The following is a 22,596-nucleotide window of genomic DNA, read 5'->3' as shown; positions in this document are numbered from 1 at the left end:
TTGGCACAGTGATACACCAGCCAAAGAAATTTGTGTTTAAGGGCCAAGAGGCAGACGGGTACCTGGCAAAAATGGCCAGGCAGTAGAAGCTCTGCTCTGAGAGAGACTCAGGATGTGGAAATGCAGAGAAAGGCCCATCTCTGAAATACGACTTTTGCTTAACTGAATGGTGACACAATGAACATGTCTTGCATGTAAACATCATTATGCACTATTAAAGGTCAGGATTTTCACTGCTGCTTGAACCTAAGCTGGTTGTGAATTCTTGAGCCTCCAGATAGCATGCCTGAGTTAGGAAGAGAGAGCTTTTCCCTAAAACTGTCTGAAGCGATAAAAATGAAACATTCTGGGAATTCTGAATTAGGAGACAGTGATACAGGATGTAGACTTGTAGAAACAGTAAACCTGAGGGCCTTGAGGGGAACCTGAGAAGCCTGATCCACAGAATAAATTCACTGAAAGTGCACAGAATCACAGTAACCTCCGTAATAATAAAGCCCTTCTTACCCTGCGTGTCCGTGTGCCACCTGTAAGACTGGTTTCATGGATCGGCATTGTAGAGATCAAACAATGCACCCCAGCCCTGCACATTTATTGATCTACCCTGCCTTTGCTCGTGCTCACAGCTCAGGCTTTTTCCTGCCCCTTTGTGTTACATCCACATGCTAGGCTTCCTCAGTGAAGGACTGCATTTATTCCAACAAAAACTATCAATCTGTGACATTGTTTATAATGGGGAGAAAAAGTCAACATCAGAAATCTTTTCTGTACCATATAACCTTTGAGATTTATCACAGCTTGGAGTTCCCCTAGGGCTGACAGTAAGGTGACAGAATGAGCTGTCTCATGATTTCTTTTTTTGTTTATTGATTCCCTGTGTATGAAAAAGCTCTATAAATAATAATCACTGATGCAGGCAGGCACAGTTGTTAAAGACACTTAACCTATTGGCTAAAACTGTCTTTTGAAGTGGTGTTTTCCTCCCTTGTTAATATGGGGGCAATAGTGCTGCTGGAGGAAAGACAGCAGAAGTTTGGACTGTGTTGGTTGTGTACTCTGTGAACTTCTGCTGCAGAGGAATGTCAAGGTCAGAACATGATTGAAGAACCTTCTTCCTCTCTTGAAGTCACTGTTCCTATATGATATTGTTTTCCACTGTAGAAGATTCACTTAAAAATGAGGTTGAGATCCCTAAAGAAACTGCTTCAATCAGCAACAGTGCTTAATGACTGTTAATGGGAAGTGGAGATAGGATAGTAAGTGTTACTTTGATTAATAAGAGAACTGCAGAGAATTTAAATTGTGCCACTGATGGATTATTTTCTTCAAGCCTGATAAGCGCTTCTCATTTGTTCTTAAATTTGGTCAATACTGTTAAAGACAGCAAAATGAAGTATAATTAATTCTATTACTGTTACTCAGACCTAGTGTTACTGGGAAACAGATTACAATGCAGACAACAATGTTAGGTAACACTTCTGACAGTTTTATCATATGAGGACCTGTCAGTGCTGAAAAGTAAAGTGAACCTTTTCTCCTCCACAGCTAGAAACTGTCCAGCACTCAGGGCCTTCCTTAACATGTGTTGGTCTGCCACAGAAATATTTTCAATAAAGAAAATAGCTTGTTCTGGAGTATGCATACAAAATAGCTCCAATTTATTCCTCACCTGACATATGGGGATATGGTTGTTTGATTTCGTTTATATCTCTGCGGATATTGAGTTAGCAGTATTACTCAGGTGGAGTAGCACTTGTGTATATAGCTTTGTTGGGTCCAGTGTTGCAGGATAAGACCCTAGAAAAATTAGGAGATTATATGGCTTGGGAGGGAGGGATGAGATGACTTTGTTCCACTCCAAGAGAATACAACATTTTATTTGCAGATGCTGTGTCTTGTGAATTTAACCCCCCTACATGCTGTTAGAATCCACTGCAGTGACAAAGAAATTTATTACAATAATATTTTCCCAAAGGTATTTTCTGTTTCATAACCATGTGTGTTTCTTACCAGTCTTGAAGTTCAGTGAGTGTATGTCCTATAGGTTAATATGTCCTGTGTAATAAATAAGCATACTATAGCAGCACCTAAAAGCTCCAGTTAGGTCCCTGTTGGGTTAGGCACTGGCAAACATTACAGTCTTGACTCAGGAAAGCTCCTACATGGGCTTAAATGCTGTCTTGAAGGGAAGGTTTCCTTAGCTGGGAGCAATGAGTCATTGATTGACATCTGCAGGGGTTCTGGTCGTGTGTTTGCAGCAGGACGTGATCCTACCGATGATGGGATGTGCTAGTCCAATATATGTATTTAGTAATAAGGTAACACAGACTCTATGCTGGTGTACCTGTAAATTATCATTATGCTTTTAAACAAACCTATTTGTCTTGTACAACAAGTAAGGAAAATATACTGAGAAACAGAGTTTATTCAGAGATCTCTGTCATTTCTTAAATCACATTTTATAAAACAGCGATCAGCAGCACATCCATTCTGCTGTCTCACAAGAAATCCAGGCTTGCAAAGGAATAGGGAAACTGTTCTGTGCTTTCATTAGAGGTAACTGCAATTATCACTTAATTTAACAGTCTCTGGCTACTTCAAAGTCCGTGCTTCTCCGGTTCTGACTGCAGAAGTCATTGTGTGAGTTATTTCGAATTAATTTGAAACCAGAGTGTGTTGGCTAATAGTATAGTTATAAAATCAGTGAAGGTCTAATTCTGTTATTAAAAATGTAAAGCTTATGTATTATGAATAAAGGGTTCGTTCTCTTCCAAAGATATTCCATAAACATAATTTCTAAAGGGATTGGAAACATTGAAAATGTATTTCCAACATGAATTTGGGTGCAATGGTCTGTACTCTAGAGTGCAATAATATGTGAAAAGACTCTCAGGTTGGAGGTCATGTTTAAAATTTAGAAGCACGGGATGAAAACCTAACAATTCCTCTGTCTCTAAAAGTCACTGTGTTTATAGCTTTATTTGCATTCCACATAGGAAAGAAACTACTRAACACCTTTCATTCACCTGATTTGTTGGCAAATGCTTCTGAGGGCTGCTCACAGGGAGTGTGGTGGCCTGCCTGAATCATTCCTTGATTGATAGCTCTTTTAGGGAATAAGGGTAAACACTGATATTAAATATGAGTTGGACACCCTTTAATTTCAGATGTCATAATCCTTGCAAGTAGTTAAAGAGATGGCACCCATCATGTAAAAAATAGCAGCATCAGGGTACTGGTGGTCTTTGCTCTTAAGGGAACTGCAGAGTGGTGTCTGGATCCAGGATGCACATTTTTACGTATGTTTTAAGCGGGAGGCTTTGAGACCAAACCAGAAGCCGTATGCATCACTGACTTACCCTTTCTACAGACTCCGAGGTGAGCCAGCAAACTTTTTGAAAGACGGCAGCTGGTGTCATATGTTGACTCTAGTGCATCAAAAACAAAGAAACTTTATATCTTAAGTATTATCCCTGTAGAACTAACCAAAGATTTGGAGGCCAAACAAACTTTTCTCTCTTCTGAGTTTTTCTGTTATTCCATTTTAGTGTCTGTCAGCTTGATACAAAACCTCACATATGCCTATATGTGTGTATATTTGCTTGTTGCCACTGTTTTATTATGCAGCACAATGGAAATTGCAAAGTTGATTCACAGTGGAAGAAAGGTGGATCCTATATTCCACTTTACAACAACTATTCTCCAGAATTAAGGCCTATATATTTGAAGGATTGTGGTGCTGTAAATGTACTTTTCAGATGGTGCTTTAATAGTGTCTGGTTTGTCAAAAGCCAAGGCTTCGATAATGAAAGAGTCCTGCATGAACCAAGAGCCCTGGATTAAGAGTGGAGTACAATTTGTTACAGTTATGTGGGTACTTGGCTATCACATAAGTTTATTAAATCATGTAAAGTTTCAATTTATGCTGTAATATTCTGTAAAAGATGGAGCACACAAAACTAATAAGTATGACAGAATTTCTTTCATTTATGAATTGTATTGTTGATTGTGTTAAAGCTGCCATTTTCGGAAGCAAGATTATTTATGTTAGAATAGTATTTTCCTGTCTCACAGTTTAATTTTGTAGAAGTTCATTACAGATTGAAATACAATAAATGTGGTACAAAAGCTAGAGAAATGCTGATATAAAGTTACGTGTTGTTGGAAAGGGGAGAATATATGTGTGTGTGTATATATATAGCACATACATATATACATATATTTGAGTCTCTGTTCATTGTGAATACAGTTTTGTAGAAACTGAGTGACACTGTCCTGGGGCCATGTGTTTGGGTATTGCTCTGTTGCAGGGAGGTGAAGTTACTTGTTCTTAGACCTTTTTTTTCATCATGCTTCTAATTTTCATAATGTTTCATAATGTTTTTCATAGTTTGTAAAGTCTAGATGCAAAGTCTGCCAAAGTTCATTTTGCCTGTTGGAATCAAATCTTATTCTTCACTTCCAGCTTCAGAGAGTTTGCAGTTTAATGAAACCAAAGGCATCTCAGTATGCTTTATCTTATTTTGGCCTACCCATATTTTAGAACATAGTGACCTATTTCTTCTTGGATGCTGCCAAACCCTCAATAATGCTGTTTCCTGAAGAACTGTTGATATCTGTGCTGATACCTCTTGAAATAGCCTAAAAAGACAAGTTTAAAAGCACTGCCAGCTCTGAAGAGTGGCTGCAAAATCCCTTGCCCATCCTTCACACTTTCCCAGGAGGTCACATACTGCCCTCTGGGAAATTCTGCGTCCTCTGCATAGCAAGGAGCCATGGGGGTTATTCTGAGACACAGTCCTGGCCTAGGATTGAGAAAAGAAGACAAAGTCTCTTCCCCACCCGCAAGGGGGTCCAGAGCAGATTCCAGCCACTCGTGGACATGGAGCATCAGAGCAGAAAAACTACAGACTGTGCGATGTAGTTCAATTGCATTGCGTGTCCATGGCACATCAGAACATACTCAGGCATGTACAAAGCTGGTATTACTGCCTCCGTCCTCCCTCCAGCACAGAGCAGTGATGTTTTACCAGTTGTTCAGGGGGTTGTTTTTGGAGGCAGAAGCTGCACTTCCAGAATTTGCACTATGTGGAAGAAGCGTTTCTTTATTAATTTTTTTTTCCAGAGGACCAATTCAACTTTTCTGGCCTGGTCCTTGCAGGCTTCTGTTGTCATGCTGTTTTACCATTATATGCAAGACTTGGCAGCAATTTCCTATTAATACAGTGAGAGAAGTGAGAGGTACAATCCTGCAAATGCTCGGCTGAGAACTGGGATAGGAGTGAAGAGGCCTCTTTTAAGCAAGAGTGAGTTTAAATGAACAGAGAGGGTGGAAGTTCATCAAGAGGGTTTTAAAAAAGCCTATTTGATGTTGGACAGAGCTGGACTGGGCTTGGAAAGAAGCAAGAAGTCATCAGCAGTTTTGGAGATGATGATTTTCTTTACTAGAGGTGCTCTCAGTAGAGGTCTGGCATCTTTTGCTTTGGAGTGCTGGCCCCAGAGGACATGATAGAGAAGGGAATCACAGCCATGAAGAAGATATGGGCAAAATTTTCAACAGCAGTAGGGTGTTTTTGCAGTCACACAGTCCGAGGCCAGTAACCAGGAGAAACTATAGTGAAGAGCAGCAGAAGTTCCTCTCCTCCTCTGACTGGCTCACGTGTGCAGCTCATGTGTGCAGCCAACTCCTGCTGCCCTTGCACTGAGAGCTCTTTCTTTTGTGCCCTTCTGGTAATGTTGCCATTTATTTGGAGGAAAAATTGGGTCTTTGTGCCAGTGTAATGTGACAAGCACTTCTCGAGGTTTCACAACCCCCCCCCCCAGGTCCTGCAGATCTCCAGAGTGCAAGTCATGAGTATGAGCAGCAGGGAAGAAAACCGAAGAGGGAAGGGTGAAGAGAAATCCCAGTCTTCCACACAGCGCGCAGTCTGTACTTGCCTGGATAGATTCTTTCTGCCTCTCTTTTTCCCTGTTGCCTTATTGCCAATCCTGCCCTGAGATAGCTGTGTCATATCCACTGGCACAGCATAGGACACTCAGCCGTTGTAACGTGTTTCAACTAGTAAGGTACAGTGGGTTAGTTCAGGATACACCTCACAGTTTCCTAAGGGCTTTGCATGTCATTTATGGAATGTGTTTAGAAAAGAGTATCTCTTTTTGTATAGCCTGAATGTAATTCACCACCATTTTGGAGTGGGTCTGAGAATGTTATCACCATTGGCTTGCTAGGTGAAAGGCTTTTCTATTTAGCTTTTAATAGAGCAAAAGTGACTCTAAATTTGTTAATATTCTTTAGGTTATATAGGACAAATTACCGATAAGTGAATAAGTAATGAAATTTGTAATGAGAATTTCTCAAGTATGAAATGTTGGCGCAAATTAATTGCAGGATTTTACAGCTATTATAGTTTATATCATAAATGCAAAAATGACTAGGGCTTTTTAATTACAGTAGGAACACACTAAATTTTTATGGAGTGCCATTTTGTTAAAGAGGTACTTTAAGCATTAAGAGCAAATGCCATCCGTAACAGTGAGCCCAGATATCTGTGCCACATCAAATAAATATGCTATCACTATGAAATTGTTCCTCAGATACTGTAATTGACACAAAGACTAATGAGAGGTCTCTTTTCACACCTTCAGTTTGCTGTGTCTTTTCTCTTGGTCATTCTTTTTCTTAATTACTGTGGTTTGCAGAAGGCCATGGCAAATCCCTTGGAAAAATATATGGGGCTTTTCCACCTACCCTTCAAAGCTGCACTGTGAATAGTAAAATGTTGGTGTCTCAGTAGAAGTTAATATTATTGTGGAGGGGAGGAGGGAGAATGGCTGGATGCTAATTCTTATTAAATATTTGATGCGTAGAGAAATCTAATACAGTGGAAACTCAAAGAAATCTCATTACTTGGTGGAATGCATTGCATACTAAGATAGGGATGACTCAGACTCAAAAACTAACAGGCAAATTTAGTAAGGAAGAACATCTGAAGCAATGTCCTGCTGTTCATTTCTATTAAAATAAGAAATCTACATCTCCTCTGCTACTCAGCTTATCCGGACATTTCTCAGAGTCAAGAATATGTTTTAAGAATTCCATTGCATGCTATATTCCTCCCTGGTGATCCTGTGTTAAGCTTTCTCCCTCCTCTTCTCCTAGCCAGCTCTCAGAGCTGGCTGGACAGCAGCAGGTGCCGCAGATCCTCCTCTGCTCACGTGAAGCTCTGAGGGCCCCCCTGAGCCTCTCATTCCCCCAGCCAATAAATATTTTCCACTCTAAGGACTGACGTTTTTGCTTAGCACGTGAGACCACAAACTCATGTCCTTTTTCAGTGCCTCCTCCTACACACACCATGTCACAGACTACTTCCCCAGTTAAAGTCTCTAATCCATCACTCACAATTCCTTAAGGGGATTAATTAATTTTAAAAATGGTTGTGTTTCTAGGTATGCTAAATGTCCTCCCTCAAGGACAAATGCTTATCTTTCCGTTTGCACATCTCTCTTGATTTGGCTTATTGGAATGTCCAGTATTACATCTTGTATTAAACAATCCCAAAACTTTGCTTGCAAGGAATTGCAAATGAACTGATCATCAGAGAGCTTGCTCGTAATTAGCCAGTATCTTTTTTCTGAAGGTGAGTTTCACTGGAGTGAAGGCAACATGCAAATACGCTGCTGTTGCGGTCTAGGGGTAGGTAAGATAGCTCAGAGAAGACAAGCTCTGACAGACAGGGGTGCTGGCCTGGGACTTAGCAGTGCAGGGTTTCCCCTTCAGCTCCGACACTATTTGGCTGGACGGTGCTAAATGTGTCCTTTATAACTTCATAACTCATTTCCTCATCTGCAGGTTTTTAACGTTACCTGCCTGATAAAGCGCTTTCCAGTCTTATGATAAAAAAAAGGGCATAAAAGTGAGATATTGGTATGCTTCTGTCCCTGTGACAGTGATGTTCAAAAGGAGGTTAGTTCTCATGGCTAAATGGCCACACTGCTTGTTCAGTGCTTGTTGAATACATCTGGTCTAGCTGCTGTGGAATCAGATTTCCTTTGCCAGACTAAGACTTTGGTGTGAGTTTTTTGCTCATGCTTCTCTCTTCTGCACTTAGAGCAGCTGCACAAATCTGTCACCAAGAAAGTACTAACAATTTCACTATTGCATTTTATTCATCACTGGTATGGGAAGCTGTGATAAAGTTATCTGAGATTCATTTGGTGCCAGCAGAGCAATAAAATGTCGCCTGGCAAAAATAGGTAGAGCCGCACTGTTATGTGGGTCTCCAGGTCCTGGTCCACACAAGATTACAGGGATTTCCTGTAAAATCATCTTTGACAGGGAAGAGCTGTCTCCACACCTCAGAGGTCTATGATGGCATCAAGTCATCCAAATGGCCATCATCTACTGATGCTCTGGCCTGACTGCTGTYCTGTTTCATTAGAGTTGTACAACCAGGGTTGTTCCAGCCCATCCTTGCCCTGCAGCCCATTTCTGTGAATTGCGCAGAACCTACAGTCTCTGTTAAACTCCCCTCTGCTATTTCTACCATGTGGAGGGGGGAAATGCTGCACATCCCATTTCTCCTGCCCTATCCAATCATTTTCCTGCATTCTTATTTCAAATGCTAGTGAGAATCCCCCAAACTTCTCATTTTGTGCTTGTGAAAACAAGTCAACATTATTATGTAAGTCTGACCCTGCAGGTCATTTGCCAGAAAGATTTGTCATAAATATGATATTGTTTTCCAAATGAAATTTCCTGGAGCACTTCCTCTCTTTCTCTCTTTGTTCCTGGTTCCTTAATTGCAAGAAAGAGACAACAAAACTACATTAAATATTGTTCTAATCTCCCATCAGGATATAAAGAATTACTGATGTTGCTGGAGGGGTAACAAGTGTCTCTGACTGAGATGGTCTGGGCCAACTGTGCTGGGCACCGAGGGGAGCTGTGCTTGCTCCAAAGTCCCATGAAACACCTCTCCTTCCACTTTTTTCTGCAATGCAAGCCACATGATACCAAAGTCCGAGAGGACCCTGCTACAATAGGGTTAGGATTAATTTAGCTGAATAATAGGAAAGAAACTAAGCAATAGGAAAACAGTTGAGCAAAATACCCACACCCAGATTACATTTGTGGTTGTACTTATTGCCTGAAATGTACACCTCATAAACCAGTTTCTGAAGTGTCTTGCTCCTTTCCATATCAAAGCAAGAAAAGAATACATGTTCTTGGCAAATTACACTAAAATAGGAAGAGGAGACAGTTGCTGAAATGCTCTCAGTGTAAATGAAGGGCTTTATGTTTACACAAAAACCACTCTTGGAAAAAAGTAATTTCACTAATGAGATATTCCCATATCTTGTGGGGAGCTTTTCATTGCTCAGGCACTGTTTCAGATCCAGCACAGATCTATAATAAAAAGAAAAAACAACTAGCTAAAAGAAGCTCATGGTTCAGCTAGCTCTCCAGTAGCACAGTAGTCCACCCAGCACACATACACTGCATTAGATGACAATGATGTCCATTGTCAAAATGATCACTGGTGTTGCATGAGCAAGTCAAACCATATTAAGGATGAGCTCAGTGCTCATCCTTTGAAGTGAGGTGCTGTTATTGAAAGCCCATGTTGTTGTGTATATGTCTCTTGCTTTCACATCTAAGGTAGCTACCAGACCAGCTCCTAACCAGGGAGCAGTTTACACTGACATGTCCCAGAGCCCTTTAATAGCCACTGGATTTACTCCAGGACTCCTGGGATCATGCAGCTGGTTGTTATGGACTTACCACCATGCAAGATGTGGTCATTTCTTAAAATTGTGTTTTAATGATGGCAACCCTAATCCAAAGAATAGCTTCCTTTGCCAGCAAAAAAACCTTTTACCTATAACTTGAGGCATTTGAATAGGCAACTCACTGGTCCCTTTCCCTCACCAATCTTGGCTAGCCATAATAGAGAAGTTAAGGACTAAGTGGGCATGACCACACAGCAGTGGTGCTCAGTCAGGCTTGAGCGTATTGAAAAAGCAGACATTTGTTCTGCTGCTGCCTTGCTGAACGGTGCCATGGAGAACTCTCTCAATCCAGCTGCTGGTGCCTTTCATGGGTACCAATTAAATTTTTATATAATGTTTTATAATCATAAATATACTCTACAGACTTGCACATAATTCCTCTGCTATTTAAACTGCTTCTCAAAGCCCTTTTCAGCAGGCTTATCTTTGTTTTGCTTGTGCTGATTAAAAGGCGAGATATATTTTTAATAGGGTAAGTAGTACCGGAGAGCACACTTCACATAAGAGAAAAAGAAATGCAGTCAAACCTTTGTTACCCAAATTGAATAGAGGGCATTGAACGAATTCAGCTAACCATGGTTTCAAATAATTAATGGGATTTTCAGGCTACTGAATATGTCAGGGACCATGAGTTTGTTTGGGGCAAATGAGATTTTTGAATGATCAAAACTTTGACTACAGGTAACAAAACAGTATATGAGAAGATCCTTTATAAAAAGCTAGAAGGCTGAAAATCCAGACTTGAAATTAGAGATTTCTCTAGAAGTATTTCTCAGACATAGTGGGCTAAGAATAGTTTGGAGGCAGTCAGAGAGCAGTGCTGAATCCTCCGGGCAGATGACTTTCTGACAGTACCAGCATGACCGATTGTTTCCTAGTTTGCTATGAAGAATCTTCCACTCTTCCTTTTTTTAGTGCAGCTTGTCTCCTCTCCCTGGACCTTTTTTTCCCCCCAAATGACCCTTAATTCTTTGTTTTCCCTGTGAACAGTGAAGAGAGTTGTATTACTCCATAAAAGTAATGTCATGTGGGTTCCTATCTCATCAAATTTCCATGACTGCTGTGTTGCGCCTGTGTAGTTTTCAAGTGCTACTACAGCATTAGAAGACATGTCACAAAAGTCCTGATAGTTAATTGGAAAGAGGGTAGGCTTTTCCCATACAACATAGACTCTAGGCTTTTGAGGTGATCTCTGTTCCTTGCCACAGGCAGGATCCAGTCATGACTATTGTGGAGGATGGAGGCACAGTACATCATTTTAGGAGGGGCACAGGAGCACCTTTTGCCTGTCCACCTGTGGAACATGCTCACAACAGCTTACCAGGAGCCTGCACTGGCCTGGAGAAGGGGAGATGGTTTTGATGGTAAGAGCAGCTGGTAAGTAGCGATGAACTGTATCAGGGGAAGAAAATCATTGATTCCAAAATGATAAAGTGGGCTTTAATTGTCCACATCCCAATGCCTAGGGGAGTACTGCCACGGAAAATAGAACAGAAGGAAATGCTGCTGACATTAGAATAATGTGCTGCATGTGAAACCTCTGCAGAAATAGTTAAATGGCTTCTTTGCCAAGGCCACAGAGTGAAATGTTACTACACCATGGGGCAGATTAAAATATGCATTTTCTCCTAATTGAGCACAGCAGACTCAGCTGGAGGTCCTGTCAGGAGAAGAGGAATAATTTGTCACAGCAAGAAATGTATAACTTGACAGAGCATCTATTAGGCAGTACAGTAAAAAATAAAGTAGGACTAGTACGGGTTTTCTTCATGTTCCAAACAGTATGTTATAGATGTTCACATGCTGTAAACAGATCTCAGACTGGTTGGCAGTGGACCAGCCTGGTTGTACAATGCTCACTACCCTCATGTCTATCATATCATGATGAAGGGAAGGTTCAAATCTTTTCYGGACCATTCCTCAGTAGAAAAGTCCCATAAACAGCACCCATTGTCCTCTCATAGTGTATTTTAACTGCATAGAGCCAGCAGAGCTCTATATCCATTTCTTTCATCACTCTTGGAGAAAACATTTATGGCCCTAGCAAGGTAKAGGCTTGGATGGAAGTTGGTGGGGTAAAGCGCTGGGACTGGGTTGCCCATCAGGAACCACATTTCCCTCTTTTGGTTAGAACTTGGATGTGGGAAGTGTAAAAATGGGCTCCCTGAAGACGTCTATAGGACAGCCTGTGAATTTTCTCTGGTCCTTCTTATTCTCATGTCACTTATATATCACATATCATATATCATGTCACTTACATTTATTTATTTATTTATTTATTTATTTATCAGGGAGATTGGTCCTGGCTTGGCTGCAGCTTTTTGCCCACTCCACCAGCTCACAGTCCAGCCAGCCACTTCATTCTCTGTGGAGACCTGCTGGCCACAACGACCCTGAGCCTTGGCTCATGGCCAGCATTATGCTATAGCCTATAGCTGAGACCATACAGATTAGCCACGGGGTTTAGAGATGAAAAAAGTTCCATGCTGTCCTCTCCCTGCAACCTTTGCAGTGTTTTGTGTAGTTGGGTGAAGCCCAAACTTCAGCTGTGGCGACTATTTTGCAGCACTTCACAGAATTGCATGCCGAACCTAAAGGGGCAGCTCCTGGGACTGGGCTCCACAGAAGCAACCTGTCACATACATCCATGAGACTGTGTGGCAGCTAAAACCAAGTGACTTTACTCCGACACATGCTTTTTTATCTCCCTGAAAGGGAGAGCTCTGACTGACAGGGTAATTCATCATTTACCTGATGCATGAAGAAGGAGTCGCCTGAAGGAGCAGAGCCACACACGGTATTTTCACACTGGTGGAGATGTATGCCCTCGCTGAGATCCAAGGCTTTTAAAAGTTTCCATAGACCTAAAAAGAAATCCTGGATTCAGCAGGGAAACCTTACTGTGAATCTTTGCCACATGCCTTGGAGCCATAAAGCAGCACACTGGGCAGGCATTTCTGGAGCATGCTTCACAGTGGTAGAAGGAACAGCTGGCTGAAAAGAAAACAGTGACACTGGGAGGCAGCACTGGAGAGATCGAAGGACTGGCAAAAGACTGCAAAGGATCCCCATGCCTTGCAGGAGTGGCATGGGTCACTGCTGCCCACATTATTCGCTGGCCAGTGTGCTCACAGGGCTGAGTGGGGAACACCTACCTGCCATGCTAGGTGGACCTGGTACTCTGTAGTGCCTTACCTACCCCAGCTCCTCTGTGGGATTAGCACCGTGAAAAATTGACTTGTGGTCCTGCTTTACAGGTCACCTGGGGCCCTTTGCAGCCCGGCCAGGCATCTCCTCCAGTGGCAGGAGCTCTCAATAGATTAGATTTGCATTGGCTGCAACCAGGCATCTGATTTTGACTTGAGTTTGGCCATGGATTCAGTGTTCCCAGAAGCACCTGATGAAGTCACCATAGTCCAGYATCTGTGGTCAGAAGTCTTTACATTTAACTGCTAAAGTACATGGCATATGGCATGAAATGCTAAGCCTCAGCCACTTTACAAGAGAAAGGCTGAATGCACACTGCTTGCCACAGTGATACAGATGCCCAGTGTTACTCATCTTGTGTACTCAGTGTAAACAGTAGGTGAGACCAAAACTGCACTGTTATTTTATGGTTATTACAGTCACATCCAGAAACCTGAGTCAAAGCTCAATGCCTCCTTGCACTAGTCACTCTGCACATACAGCATAAACACAATCTCTGCCCCAAAACCAGTACAGATACTAACGTCCACTTGGAGCGCATGTGATCCCTCCTGTCTGCACTCACAGCAAAGCAGTGGGGTGTTGTGGGAAGTTTGCACTGTCTGTTCCTGTTTACATGGTATTTGTTTTGCAAAGACCAGCTTTAAGCTCTGACTTTTCCTAAGCATCAACTTCCCTTACACACTGAGCTAATAAATATATAAAGTTTTTTGCCTTCCCCTCACCTGCATTTTCCACCTTAGTCATTTCTGCCAGCTCTGCTCCCTCCAAATGGCCTTCTAACAGCCACTTTGAAATATAAATAAAAGCTCAAAGATAGTCTTTATTCCTCTTACACAGATTCTGTAGTCAAAAGTAGCAAAATGCTGGTGTGGTTCGATGATGCATGGTCCCATTGATACATCTGGATAATAAATGCCCAGAGTGGAGACATGGAACTGAGCTGTCCACATTTTCTCAAATCCAATGCCATGCAGAATAAAACAGGTTTGCTTAGCTCATTTGTACTGACATGGGACAGGGTAGACTCAGCGTGCGCAGATCTCTCCCATATCAGTCAGCATCTTAGCAGCCACTTGAGGAGCAGCTGCAGTCTGTCTTGGAAGTGGATCCACTGCTGTTTGCTGAGCAGATCTTGGTAAAAATTGAGTAGCCCTGAGGTAGCTGGCACAGCAGAGGGCCAGTAACATCTAAAAAAAAATGCACCAACAGCAATATTTGCTTTCATTTGTATCTTTAGTCATATGGGTGCACTTGCTGTGTGTTTTAGTTTCTTCTGCAGGATCTCCCACAGTCTGACTTTTACCCAGTCTTACTTCAGCCTTGCACTTTCCTGACCTCAAATGAGTTTTTCTTTGCTGATCAGCTCTTTATTTTGGATTCTGTCAGCTCTTTCCTGATACCTTTTTTGTGAAGGGAGTTTATCCTACTACCATCTTACTCCACAGTGATTTTCCCCTTTTGTTGGGAGGGGTGTGGGGGGATGCAAATCCATAGGAGTTTTTCTACTCTTGAGAGGCCAAGTCCCTTCTGCATTCAGATCCTAGCAGTTTTCAGGCCACCTGATTTTACTTTCTGGATTACTGGATGTTTCAAGTTCAAACTCAGGAATCCTCTGTCTAGGCCTTTTTTTGGTGTTACTGCTTATTTAGAATTGAATCAACTCATGGTCATTTAAACCAAACTTCCAAGCTACAGGCATTTGCTCTGAAGTGTTTTGGTACCAGAACTGTCTCACATGGCGTTGCTCTTGAGCCTGTGACCACCTGCTGTAGAAAAATTGCTTTTGCATACAAGGATAGTTTATCCTTCTGTATCTGGAAGCATTGAACACTATATTTAGCATTTAAAACTCTCCTAATGATGTGTTCCCTTGCAGTTTCTCCTAATAAGATGGTGATCTCCAGCCATAACAAAATCCAGCCATCAAAGTGAGTAGCAGACCTTGTTCTAATTCCCATAAATACTCTTTTTCAGGCCATTCCAAAAGTGATTTTTGACTTAGTCTCTTTCGTGGTTTTACTGAAGCAATCAATTCTTATTTCTTTTCAGTCTGTTTCATCAGTTAATGAGAATTGCTACCTCACTGCCTTTTACCTCTCTTCTTTTTTTAAATAATGCATGTCTTTCAATGCCTGTGTTTGAAGCAAGAGTTCTGTTCTTCCATGTTTCTATCGTTCTTGTAATATCTGTTTCTTTTTGTCCTGGACCAGAGAGTCTACTTCCTATATGTATCTGGTCTTAATGCACAACATTTCTCTTAATTTTCACTGTTTTAGTCCAGTTTTGAATAGCAAATTTCATTAAATGTATCACACAAACATTTATTCCTCTCTCCAATATTATTCCCCTATTCTCTCACTGCCTATCCCTCTTCCCTGCTGTGTCTTATTTTCCATTGCAATAATCTCATTTATCTGATTTTCCTTTTTTCCTTGCATTAGAATCAGGCATGGACATTAAGTGAGTCTCTCCCAACCTTCTCCCACCAGTTTCTATTTTAAAGCTCTTATTAGTTATGCCATCACAATCCTAGGAGTTACTGATGTGGAGTCCATTCCTTCAGAGCAGTCCTCAGTCACAGAATGCCTTTTAGTGGTCACACATCCCAGAACCACCTTGTTCATAACACTAGTCCTTGAACCATCTGATTATCTTACTTCTTGAGTCATGCCTTTGCTCTTTGCCTGCTGAAGACCACCGACCTGTAATAACATCATTCCTTTCAGCATTTTCACCTGGTAGCCATCCCTATTTGAATATGACTAGAGTAGTGCTATATGGCCTACCATGGAGGCCAGCCAGTGGATTTTTTTCTGTTCACATCAGAATCTTTTCCTGCCCTAAGGCCCATCCTTACTCTTGGCAGCCAGTACCCATTCTCTTGTCTAAATCTGACTTTGACAACTGTCTTGCCAATTACTCCTAATAAAAATCATCAGTCACAAAGAGCTTCCTCTTCCTAGTGCGGGCATAAATGCCTACAGAGTCTTCTACCTTTTCTTTTATCATGCGACCTCCTATGGGTTATTCTTGTTCTTTCTTCGACTGTTGCCTTTACCTTTCTTCTAGGGGGCTGAATCTCTTTCTCATCTTCTCTTCTTTCTCTTCATCCACCTACTTTTTTTTCCAGTGAAACAAACCTGTGCTTTGTTCTGTTTTTCCTCTGTTAGCTGATCTTTTTCTGTTTCTTCCTCCATGATCACAGCTTCTATAGTTACTATCCTCTAATAATCTGTGCTCCAAGTATTTGCCCAGAAGTTCTCTAGAGAGTCTGAATCCTCTCTTCTCTCCATCACATTTTTAAATATCCTTCTGAGATCAACCTACATCTAAATATCACAGTATCTAGCTGCCTGAGTTTTGGAAAATCACACTTCCATTTTCTTTCTCCTAACATAAGACCAAAACTGTCCAAGTTCCCACCACAAGAAGAAATCTACCAGTGGGGCTGCAGACGTGGGACTAAGGGCAAAGCTGGACTACATGGTGGTGAGTGCGCTTGAGAGCTCTGTTGACATGCAGGCTAGAGGGGAGTCTCAAAGGGAGACCTTTGCTGTGTTAATTGCCTCAGTGCTAGTGGGAATAAAAAGTAGTAAAAGTTTATTTTCATCACTAAATCAAGAAAAAGTGTCATACGCACAGTTCAGGAATGAAAAATCTAGTAATATGTCTTGGAGATGTTTTTTAAAATATCCTATTTAGTACCATTTCAGGCTATGAATAATTTTCTAGAGCTGGGTTCCTCTCTGTTATTAAACACATCTGCTTGATTCTAAGAAGCCTGTCTTTTATTCCTCTGATCCTATTATCTGCTGTTTGCGTCATCCCAGTCCATTGCACAGGAGTTGTATCTCTTGTCACAAACAGAGGACTATGACCTCAGGATGAGGAGTAGCAACAAATCCTGTTTCCATTCAGGTACTTGTAAGAAAATGAAACAGAAGAAATACTGCTTTCTGTGCATCACTAATTCAGAACTATCACTTTTTTCTGCTAAAACCTTTTTGAAAGTTTTTTTCTACAGAACAAATAACATATTAAATAAGTAGATCACAAGATTGATACTGACAAAAGGAATGCATGACAGGAAACAGATCTATGGCATAATAATATTAGCATTATTAGTATGACATTACTGCTTCTCAGGTTGTTTCAATATTGAGACATTTAAATGACAGTATCAAAATACTGGCAATGTAATAAATAATCGAAGCACAGGATATTCTTCCAGCCTGAGAAAAGCAGCGAAACGTTGTACAGTTTTTAGCATTTTTCTTTTTTATGCCTTTTCTTCTTCTTTTTGCCTCTTCCTTCCTATTCCCCACTTGCAGCATTAAGCAATTTGGTTGCTTCAGACCTGTTTTCTCTTATCTGTCTCTGTGTGCATGTGTGTGTGTGTTTAGATGGGTAGCTCCCACTTTATGCCACACTAAATTACAGAAAGGAAAGAAAATGTCCTACTTAAAAGAACACAAAAGGATTTTGCCAGGCAAGTATTTGAAGAGGGATATGTCAAATTAAATAAAGACCATTGTTAAATGTTTTTCCTCTAGTATAGTTTCAGTTCTGTAAAGAGTCTAAATTTAGACTCTGAGCAGTACATATATAGTGTCATGTAGCATATCGGGTCCTAATTTTGGAAGATTTGCATTGAGGAGCTGGCCTAAAGTGCTTCTAGCAAAATCCTGAGAGCTTTGTTCCTATCCTCTTGGAAACATGTTTTTTGCTGTTGCATTTTTTAGTAGTGGTCACCTTATAGGATGGGAAAGGATATACCAAATGACACCTCTGAGTCAAGCAGCTTTTCCTGATGCAAGCTGGTAGTGACCAAAAGCCGCTATTACTTAAAACTAGGACAGTGGCTGATCTGAATTGTGTTGCTGGCTTCAGGCCTGTTTATTGTTGATTTATTGAACAGGATTCCATATGGTGTGGTTTCCATTTAGCTGGAAAAAAAACCCTTCTCAGTAGACTGATCCATGGGACTGATATATCGCTGTTAAGTGTTCACATCTCACAGTGCTGTGCATGCCAAGAAAACTTGGATGCATGGTGCATAATGGGATTGTAATGATTTTGAAAAGTGCTGTACATATCTACATTCCACCTAGCTGGGCATAAAGCGGGGTTGTGAAGGTCTGGGGAGTTTGGTTTTTGGCCCACCCCACAGTCCCAGGATAGGAGGGACATCTGTTGGCATGCCAGTCAATCCATGGTATGGCAAGTGAAGATAATCAGAAGGTAGTTTTCCAGGCCCTAATTGCCATGTCCTCAAAAGTTCTAGTTCAACATAATAGGTTGTCCTTCTTGGGACAATCTAGTCTGCAGAAGGTTTGTGATAGTTCCAGAAAGAGCATCCATTGACTGAAAATAGCCAGAGAAAATGATGTTCCCCTGTTCCTAACCCTTCCTTACCTGATAATTTCCTCCACTGATGGACCCCAGGTCACAGTAGAGAGTGCACCTTGTGTAAGAAGTCAGTTGAATGTGTCAGACAAGTGAAAAAAAAGCTAAAGAATGTGAAGTTTCTTGAGATTTCTATATCCAGGTAGAGTTGGATGTGATGGAAAGCTCTTTCTGTTCAAACTGAGGGCAAGACCGGCCTGGACTTGAGATACCTGCAACAGTCACATATTAGAGTCTAACCCAAAGTCACTTGGACCCGGTGGTAAACCAAGACTCTAGAGATCATTTCCATTAAAGGGAGAAATTAATGGAATCCATAATGTTTTAGGCAAGTCATTTACTCTGAAGGTAGAAACTTGTGGCTCAAAATCAGAATCAAACAGAAGAGGGAATCTTCATTCTCAATTGTAAGTTTGCTTCAACCAGCATTCAGTTAAAAAACTCTGCTTTTGTTAGTATCACATCTCCCGATGCTTCCTTGAGGAATGTCCGTTGTTGACTTTCTGTCTCTTCACTGAAAAATATGCCTTTCACTGAAAAATATCCAGGGACCACCCCTTCCTTCCTACCTCCAGAACAGTCTCTTGAATGTGCCTTTGTGCTGGGAGGGCAAGTCTCAAGAATAAGTTTGTTCCTGATCCTCATGTCTCACTACTCAGTGTGTGTCATTCAATCTCGGAGCACTTCATAGCAAAGATTGTGACATAGCTTCATTTTGGAGTGCAAAACGGAGGCACCAAACAGCAGTATGCCCTGCCAGCGCTGGTTGAGCCAAGGGCAGAGACAAGGTTTCTTGAATGCTGGTCTCCTGGGCTGCTGTGCTGCATTAGGGTGGGCTCTCTGGGCAGCCAGCAGGAGCTACAGTGCAGGAAGGGACCTAAGTGAAGCTGTGTAGGAGGAAGAGTCTCTTTCTGAGTTTTTCTTAGGGACAATCTACACATCATTAAAACTCCTGTGCCATCTGAATGCATAATGGTACTTTATCAACTAAAGCTTCTTTATTTAATCAGTTGATTTAATTATGAGCTAGTTAATTGAAAAATTCATGGTACAAGTTCTGAAGGTCAAAATATTCAGAAGTTCGAAGAAGACTGAAGCATTTGCTTCACTCGAGCTGTGACATGCAGTGCTGAGTTACAGAAATCTGCTCTGATTCAAACTGGCAAACTGATCTCGGGACTAAACAACTGAATTACCAAACAAGAAGACAATTCACTTCCATTCATGAGGTGTGAATGTATCTACTGCCAGCCCTGGTTAGTCTGTGATTGATTTATCTGTATGTTGTGGTTTCCAAGAGATCCGAGTAGTAACTACTTTTGCAGAAAAGCCTTTAGCACTGTCCTGTCAACCCTGTTAGCCCTCTTAGAGACATGTCCGTGTTCGTGCAAAGTGCCGGACTGATTGACCAGCAGACTGAAGTTCTCCTTGAATGGGGGGAGACATGCCAAGGGTAACAAGAGCTCCAGTTTGCCACCCTTTGGGTGGTCATGACATTTCACCACTGAATGAAAGCCTTTTTCAGAATTTGGAGAGCACAGATGAAAAAACTGGTCAGCTGTTTGTTAACCTCAGGTGTTGCAAACACTGGTTCCCCTCCCAGTGGAGCCTGGGGCTTGCTAAGAACTCTTGAGATCGCCGTTTTAGACGGACAGTCATATAAACAGCTGCTGGGACTGTCAAAAGTCCTTAAGAGATTAAAGAGGCTAACCTCAGCCAAAAATCAGTGAGCTTTGGACATGTAAGGACTTGGAAAACCCTGCTCTTTGGAGTCTTAGTGGTGCTACAGAAGTATGAGTTATCTGTATGTTACTGTTTGAAATGTATTATCAGAGTAGGTCACAGGTATAGCCCAGGCACGAATCCTCATGTTCACACTTCTGTTGTATGTAGTGAATACCTCAGGTGTATAAAGACTGCAATATCCCCTCTTATGGGAATATTCTGTATATATTCCATTGGCAAGCCCTGGGTCACTTCATGCTTTATGTTTTGATGCCTTTATGAGAGAATTTTGCCATTCATATCTCAGCAGAAGGATAGCAGCAATCTGGATTCAGCCCACCCTATGCATTTATGTGCCCCGAACAGCATACTCTTACTTTAAAGAACATAATTTTTTAACAAATAAAGCAGTACATTTTTTGGCCCTTGTGTTTGCGAAATTATCTCAGATGCTTTGAAAGAAGCGCAACCAGTTTAATTTTGCCTCCCTGAATCTGCAGGTAGCCCTAATTATTAGCTCTTAGGTGCTCAGTTTGGCTTAGACTTTTCAATGATAGCCGGCTAATAACTTAAAAGCCCTGTGGTGATTCTTTCCTTCTTTGTTTCTTCTTTCTCTTTCTTTCTTTCCCTTTCTTTCTTCCATCGATCAACATTATCTATTCTATTGCTGGGTATTTTAATGAGAAGGAATGGGATAGGAATGAAGCCAAGAATAGAATAAAACCTCAAATAAGAAGAAAAAATGCAAGGGAATAAAATTAAAGAAAAACAGTAAAACAAAGGTGAGAGGAATAAAAAAGAGGAGGAAGAGGAAGAAAGTGAAGCAAAGGACAAAAAGTAACTCATATGTACACATATATAGGTAGGTGAATACTTATTCTTGAAGGATGCTGCCTTTAAGAAGGAGGAAATGAATAAATAATAACTATAAAGTCATTTTATACTGTTAAAAACTGTCTGGGACACTGTCAATTTCAGACACTCTCCTGGTTGTCTTACTGCACTTCAGAGACTTTCCCCCTAATGCTACTTACCGGAAGACTTTTTTTTTCTCTTGCTGACCTGCATTAACAGCTTATAAACTGCCCAGCACAGTGTATGGAGAAGGGTCCCTGTTAGACACCACTGTGAATTGTACTGGGAAATGGGGGTCTGCAATAGTGATCCAAGGATCAGTTTTTTAAGGGCTGTCATGTTATTAGGAATGAAACACCTAAATCCTTGCTAGTACCATGAAATTTTCCTTAACACAAGGCAAATGTAAGTCTACAAGTAAATAAAGACTGAATAGCTATTAACAGAGCAGCTAGCAGGTTTAGAGAGAGCCCTGTGGAAATAAAAATATGCTCGTGTATACCTATGCTATAGGAGATCTCCAAGAGGTTCTTCTCTCCTTGGTTATCCGGTTACAAATCTGCCAGGATGCTTACACAAGTCCAACAGGAATCCAGCTCCTATGCAAACCTTTCAGTCAAGGTCTAGCTTTCCCTTTGGGGGATAACTCTGCCTTTACAGACCCAAACTCTTCCCAGGGCTCTCTTTACATTTAAAACTCATCCCTCGGAAATTTACTATGAACTATAAACATGAGCTAGGATATATTTTCTAACATTGCTACTGGAGAATTACTGGCAGTCCCTGCTTGGCTTTCGGTAAGGCCCCCGTCCCTTGCTGCAGCCGGACCGTGAGCAGAACCTGTTAACTGCTGTCCCACACTTAACTCACTGTAAAGCTTGTGTTAACCTACTGTGAAGTGACTACTCCTTCCTGCCCAGCTGGTGGGGTGCGATGTTGAGATGATGGCTCTCCAACACAGGAAATCCAGATTTCAAGCTCCTAGGAGAGGATCAAAAACATTGTGGCCATACAACGCACAGTGTTGATCCAATATAAACTCAGTCAGCTGGTTCAAGCTTCTTTAAAATAGATCAGCAAACTTGGTGCTGGCAGGTCTTATATCAGACCAAGCATCATTTGTCCTTCCAGAGCCAGCATAAATGCCCCGTAAAAGCACAGAGCACAACACTACAACATGTCCTCTGGTGACCTGACAAACCATGATCATGTACCTGTGCCTGGTCCAGATCCACATTTTTACAGCTTTGGGATTGGATTGTGCACAAATCTGGGATTAACAGCCATAGAATTACAGCCTAAATGTGTAGTTTCTTCACACCTTGAGGAGCGTGTGAGGAAACAGTTTTCATCCCTTTGCATAGAGTAACAGCAGCACCGCTTTGTGCAGCCAGGAAGAATGCAACAGGATCCTTCCTAGCTCTTGTCTGAGGCCAGACAAAATGGTACCCCAATATTTAGTCATGATACGCGGTTCAGGATGCATGATCCCTAATCTGTGACTAACACCTAAGCATTGTTTTTATAGCTAATCCTTGGAAGACCTCCCCTCAACATCAAAGGGCCTCACACTGGGCAGAGATTGTCTGTAGTTTTAGAAGGATGGACTCT

Source organism: Apteryx rowi, unplaced genomic scaffold (assembly GCF_003343035.1).
Source record: "Apteryx rowi isolate R43461 unplaced genomic scaffold, aptRow1 scaffold_248, whole genome shotgun sequence".
Taxonomy (NCBI): domain Eukaryota; kingdom Metazoa; phylum Chordata; class Aves; order Apterygiformes; family Apterygidae; genus Apteryx; species Apteryx rowi.
The sequence above is the reverse complement of the archived record's forward strand: the minus strand, read 5'-3'. Positions refer to the sequence as shown.